Raw genomic sequence first — 6,000 nt, 5'->3', positions numbered from 1 at the left:
GCGACAGGCGGAGGTCCCGCTGTCTCAGATGCCCCAGGCCGGCGTCCGGACAGCAGCCTGGACCCTTAGACACTCCCGCGATGCATCGCAATTTTGGTTTTTCTCTATCGGTCCTCCCTACCCTTTTGCTTTCCACTAGTTTGGCCTCACTCTGACCTAAATCCACGACTGGAGCGCCCTCCACCCGCCCACGCCCAGAGTCCCCAGACCAGCTCTACTCCACTGCAGCAGCGGTCACGCGCAGCAAGTCCGGCCGGCCGCCCGCCCGCGGAAAGCAGGAGGAAGTAGAGGTGGGCGGGGCAGGCGTGCCGAGCCCGCCCCTCCCGGCTGAGGCGGCTTCTTATTGGCAGACCCTCCTCCCCAGCCTCTGGGCCTCGCTTCGGATTGGCTAATATGCTCTTAGTGGGCGTGGCCCCCAGGGGGAGGGCAAGAGCGGAAGGAAAGCGCGCTCTCTCGGGAGGCGGGGTTGCCTAGGCGACGCCGGGGGCGCGCTCGGGGGGTGGGGAAGCAAGCCAGAGGCTCAATGACAAATCGGCAGGGGACTGCTGGGGTCCGGCCCCGGGTGGAGGCGAAGGAGAGGGCGGGGCAGGCTTAAGAGCTGCGGGATCAGTGCGGACGGCCGAGGCAGCGCGGGACGGGTCCCAGGTAAGGGTGCCGGTGCCTCGACAGGCCCGCTCCGGGCGGGGTGGGGCGCGGGCTGGGGAAGTGGGGTGCACCGCCCTGCGCTCGGTGACCGCCTGCCCCCGCGCCCTGCGCGTAGGCTGTGGAGGGAGGCGGAGGGCGACACGGGGTAGTCGGCCCCGTTCGGCCACGGCAGGTCCCCTGGAGAGAGCCTCCCGGCTTCCCAGCCGGCCGGGGGCTGAGGAAATGGGGGCGGCGCCCCAGCCTCTCCCTTTTCGCCGCTCCTTCCCTTTTCCCACAAATGGCCTCTGCTTCCACTTCCTGCCCTTTAGGGCCTCCAGCCCGAGTATGGTCCACTTCCTCAGTCCCTTAGTTGCCGCTGTGGGCAGGGTAAGAGCTGTAGTAAGTGTTGCAAAAACTTCCCAGTACCTTAGGAACTTGGACTGAACTGGGGCGGTGCTCCAGAAGTTGTTTGGTCTGTTTGTTTTTGGTCCTGTCTTGCAAGTGAGCATAGAGCTGTTTCTTTGCGCCCCACCCCCCCCCATCCCGCTCCAGTTCCTTTCTGATAGTAGGACTGCCACCGTCTGTGGCTTTCTAATAGGAAGCACCACGGACTTGAACTGTGTGGCTGGACCAGGCTTCCACTCCTCTTTTCTTGCCCTCTTGTGGGTATATGAGGTTATCCGTGTTGGGGTGGGTTTAGAACTGCTGAGGGCAGAGATAGCTGTGCCCAGGCTGCTTGTTTGAGCAGTGTCCTTTCTGTGCTAATTTACAGATGAATCTTGGAAACATTGGAACTTTGGTATTGTTATCAGGTGAGCCTTCAGGGGAGAAGTTTTTGTTTCTGGTGGACTGCTTTAGAATTGCCCATGGGCTCCTGGGTGGCTCAGATGGTTAAGCATCAGACTTCAGCTCAGGTTATGAACTCATGGTCTCTGAGTTCGAGCCCCACGTGGGGCTCTGTGCTGACAGCTCAGCAGCCTGGAGCCTGCTTCAGATTCTGTGTCTACCTCTCTTTCTGCCCGTCCCCCACTCTCTCTCTCTCAAAAATAAATATTAAAAAAAAAATTTAGAATTGCCCATGGAAGAGTCTTGGCTGATTGTTCATTTGCGTCCCCTGTGACGTCCCTTTGTAGAACAGAGAACTTTCTGCTTTGACCTAGCTTTCTAACTTTCTTTCTTTTTAAGTTTTGGAGATGGATAGTGGGCACTGATTGTCAGAGAGTATAGCATATCTTTTAGATGTGCACATGACCTGTGTTCAGCAGAGCAATGAAGATTCTTGGAGGTCAAAGCTCAAAACAGGTGAAGGCAACATTCCCTAAACCTGGAGCAGTGGAATTAGAACGTGGAAGTTCTCAGAAAGGGAGTGACTGGGAGGTGGTGTCGAATATTGGGAAGAAAAGGAAGGCAAGATGTGAAGACCTAGGTGTGATGCTGGTTTTGAAACTTTATTGGCGGTGGGGTCTTGAGCATGACTTTTCACCTCTGTGTGCTGGAGACCCCACGGCAGTAAAAAGGTGGTAAATAGTTATGCCACCTGTTAGGAGTACACGAAATTGGGCATGTTTAAGGTGTTCTTTGTGGTAGTGGGGGTGGAATGGAGGTAAGGGTGGGAATAAGGCCAGAGATACACATTCCTTATGTGTGGTTTTTAAAAAAAATTTTTTTTAACGTTTATTTATTTTTGAGACAGAGACAGAGCATGAACAGGGGAGGGGCAGAGAGAGAGGGAGGCACAGAATCTGAAACAGGCTCCAGGCTCTGAGCTGTCAGCACAGAGCCCGACGCGGGGCTTGAACTCACGGACGGTGAGATCATGACCTGAGCCAAAGTCAGACACTTAACCAACCGAGCCACCCAGGCGCCCCTCCTTATGTGTGGTTTTAGTCCTGTCCCATAGACTGCTTTCTTCTGATCGCATCTGGGTCTTAACTTCCTTTTCTATTCATGGGATTTCCCACTGAAAACAGTGGGTATCTGAGATCTTGGCAAGATTTCCCTAGTGGTAGACGCTTTCCCAGGACTTTGTGAATATGGGACCCAGACACATAGGTAGGGAGACAAGAATTAGAATGTCAGATAGGATCTAAATGGGTGTTGGTGAAAGGTGGAAGAAGCAGAAAAGTTCTGAATTCTTAATTCTGCCTTCATTCTTTAAGGTTCTTGCCTTGGCTGGAGATGGCTCGGGACTCTGGAAATTTGTAAACCAGAGTTGAGGTAATCCTTTGTGCCACATTGCCCAGTCCCACAATGCCTCTTTGCATTCAGTTACTAAATCCCTCTCCACTCATGAAATTTATGGAAGTTAGAAACATTGTTGGAAACCTTTTCTGAAAGCTAGATTTGGAGACAGGATAACACCGAAGAGCTGCAGTTTTTGGAAGAGATCTTGGTGAGCTCTTCTGAGGTTCCCAGTGTAACTTGTCTCAAGATGATAAGGCAAGAGTCCCACTTTTCACTGGATCCAGTTGCTTCTGAGCAAATAACTAACCCCTGCTGTTAGATATGCAAGACACTTGAAGAAAATTTTTTTTTCAAGAGAATGCATGTTGTTGAGAAGTCCGAATCAAAGAAAACAGAGTGCCAGAGAAAATGCAATCTTTCCTAATCGTGGGGGAGGTGGGGAAGGAAGAGGAAGGAAATGAACATTTATGGAGTATCTGCTGTCCACTTGGCCCCGACCCACTGATCTAAGCAATACCAGATACGTATCTGACCTTGGAGATTTGACCATGAGCTGGTTCCTTTAACTTCTCAGTTCTCTCGGTTACTTAAGAATACAAATATGGGTGTATATATGTACATATTCTTAGAGGTTTCAAAACGGAGAACCCAGTAGGCAAGAGGGCATATGAGCTTTTGGACGGGTGAGAGTGGGGAGAAACATGACGAGAATGTGGACACGGAAAGTCAAAGAGGGAAGGTATTTCAAGTTTATGTTACTCTAAAAAAAAAAAGGGAATGCTTATAATTTTTGTGAGTGTTCCCTATGGTGGTTGTAGATGACTCTTTGAGGAGTTTGTGCTTTTTGAAAACAATTGAAATCTGAATGCAGAGAGTGGTGCCATTAATTGATAATTAATTGATAATTGATTAATTGACATTGTTGTCATTGTTGCTTTTGCCAGTGCTTTGTGGGCATCTTATATGTAGTGTGTACATGTATTTTCTTCATGTAATGGCATGAGTTGAAGGAAATATAGTGGTTTGGTCCTGTGTGGCTGGCTACCTCTAAAGTTCATCTGTCTTGAATGAATTTTCTACTGCTGTATAATAAATTAGCCCAAATGTAACAGCTTAAATCGACAGACGTTCATTGTCTCAAACCGTTTCTGAAATTCAGGAATCTGGGAGCAGCTTGGTTGGGTGATTCTGGCTCAGGGTCTCTTCGGAGGTTGGAGTCATCTGATGGCTTGACTGGGGTTGGAGACTCTGCTTCCAGGGTGGCTCGCTTTCCTGGCTGCTGGCTGGAAGCTTGAGTGCCCCACCATGAGGGCCTCTTTGTAGGACTCTTCACAACGTGGTGACTAAGTTTCTCCCCAGAGCAAGTGATCTGAGAGAGGGAGAGAGAGAAAGAGGACAGTCAAGATGGAAGGTGTGATACCTTTGTATCTAATCTTGGAGGTGACAGATGTACCCTCACTTCTACTGACACATGGACCAAACCTGGTACAATGTGGGAGGGAACTATACAAGGAGAGCTTGAGGACCCTGGACATTCTTGGAGGCTACCAGATTTCCTTTTGAAGGTTTAGACCAGACATTATTGAGCAAATCTTTGTCTCATATGCTTACGAAAGTATGTATGATGGGAGAATAAAATGCAGCCAGGGTTTTTACCATTTTAGAAACTTTTAATATTTTACTTTTAACTTTATGTTCTTTCTTCTGTTTTTTCATTGTCAGATGCTAGAATTAATTAGCCAAATATGCAGTAGCTTTGGAAATTAGAAATTTAAATCTAGCTGATCCTTAAACCAAATGGAACAGCTGAGTTTTTTTTTTTAACCCTAAAACAAATTGGTAAAAAAAAAAAAAAATTATTGCCAAAATGATCTCCTTGATGAACAGCTTAAAATTAGTCATTAATCATCTGTGTATTTTTAAAAATAAAATTCACTGGCAAAGGAACTAAAAAAATCTTAAAAAACCTAATCTGTGCCCCTCTCTTCCAATTATTATAAATCTTTGGGCAATATGTATTTGGCCAGCAATTTTTCATTTCTCTTTTTAAAACCTAATACCTTTAAAATTTTTTTAATGTTTATTTATTATTGAGAGACGGAGCATGAGCATGGGAGGGGCAGAGAGAGGGGGAGACAAGGAATGTGAAGCAGGCTCCAGGCTCTGAGCTGTCAGCACAGAGCCCAACAGGGGGCTTGAACTCACAAGCCACGAGATCATGACCCGAGCTGAAGTCGGGTGCTTAACTGACTATACCACCCAGGTGCCCCAAAACCTAATACCTTTTAATTATCTACCTGGATGGAAGGACTTTATTCTTTTAGCTTCTAGATGAAATCTCCCAAAGTGTCTATCGGTGGAGAGAAGAGGCATCCTGAGCCTGAAGCCTGATTCAGTGATTTCTAAGTTCCCTTCCAGCTCGAAAACGTCTCTTCTGTGATTCTAGTATTTTCATATAACAAATATCCTTTGCACAAAGCATATTTGGAATGAGGGGTTTCACAAGTCATGTTAAATTGTAACTTCAGAAACCTAAGTGTGGTGAGAATGGCTTTTGTTCAGTCCGGCCCAGTTGAAGGTTGCTCGAGTGGTCATGAGGCCGCCTGGAAACTCAGCAAAGCTGGCATTTCCTTTCTTCCCGTTTTGGCCCTTTTCCCATCCACTGCCCTAATTTGTGAGCTAGTATCTTTCTTTTCTTTCATCGTACCTCTCCTGGCATCCCCCCCTCCTTCCTTCCACCCCAGTCTGCCAGTAACAACAGGAAAGGACTGGTGGACTGTCGTCCAGTGTGGATTAGCTGATCCTGTTATCAGTAGTGGACGTAGTCATTGTGGGACCTCTACTCCTCCTTGTGTGTTAAGCCTTTTTAAAAATCTAAAATTACACGTGCTCATTCATTAAGTGCTGCCATTTTTAACTTCTAGAGGGGTTCTGGACCCAATTCCAAGGCTGTACGTGTGTGTGGTTCCCCCCCATACCACTGTGCAGTTCTCTGACACCAGCTGGGTGTCTACATTTTAACTCCGTTCTGACACTGTCTGCGTGGAGACGGCATCAGATTCCACAGATTAAGGGTCTGGCCCCCCCAGGACCACGCTCTACTTCAGATGCCAGTCGCAAGCCCAGATCGTTCCCTGTGCTTCTGACCGACTCACTACAAACCAGAGGTGCCCGTGACCCCCTGCCTGGGTT

At 48.2% G+C, this 6,000-nt stretch overlaps 1 protein-coding gene across 2 annotated transcripts in view; it reads left to right on the top strand.

Annotated features, from left to right (window-relative positions):
- The first annotated feature begins 477 nt into the window (after nucleotides 1–477).
- The window catches only part of RALB (RAS like proto-oncogene B), a 43,746-nt gene continuing 38,223 nt past the window's right edge, over nucleotides 478–6,000 (top strand). For both annotated transcript variants that reach the window (XM_042954185.1, XM_042954186.1), the window contains exon 1: nucleotides 478–645. The gene's annotated coding sequence lies outside the window, so the exon portion shown is untranslated. The remainder of the gene's footprint in view (nucleotides 646–6,000) is intronic.

The sequence above is a fragment of the Panthera leo genome, chromosome C1 (assembly GCF_018350215.1).
Source record: "Panthera leo isolate Ple1 chromosome C1, P.leo_Ple1_pat1.1, whole genome shotgun sequence".
NCBI lineage: Eukaryota > Metazoa > Chordata > Mammalia > Carnivora > Felidae > Panthera > Panthera leo.
Note: the sequence above shows the minus strand (reverse complement) of the source record. Positions and strands in the feature narration are given on the sequence as shown.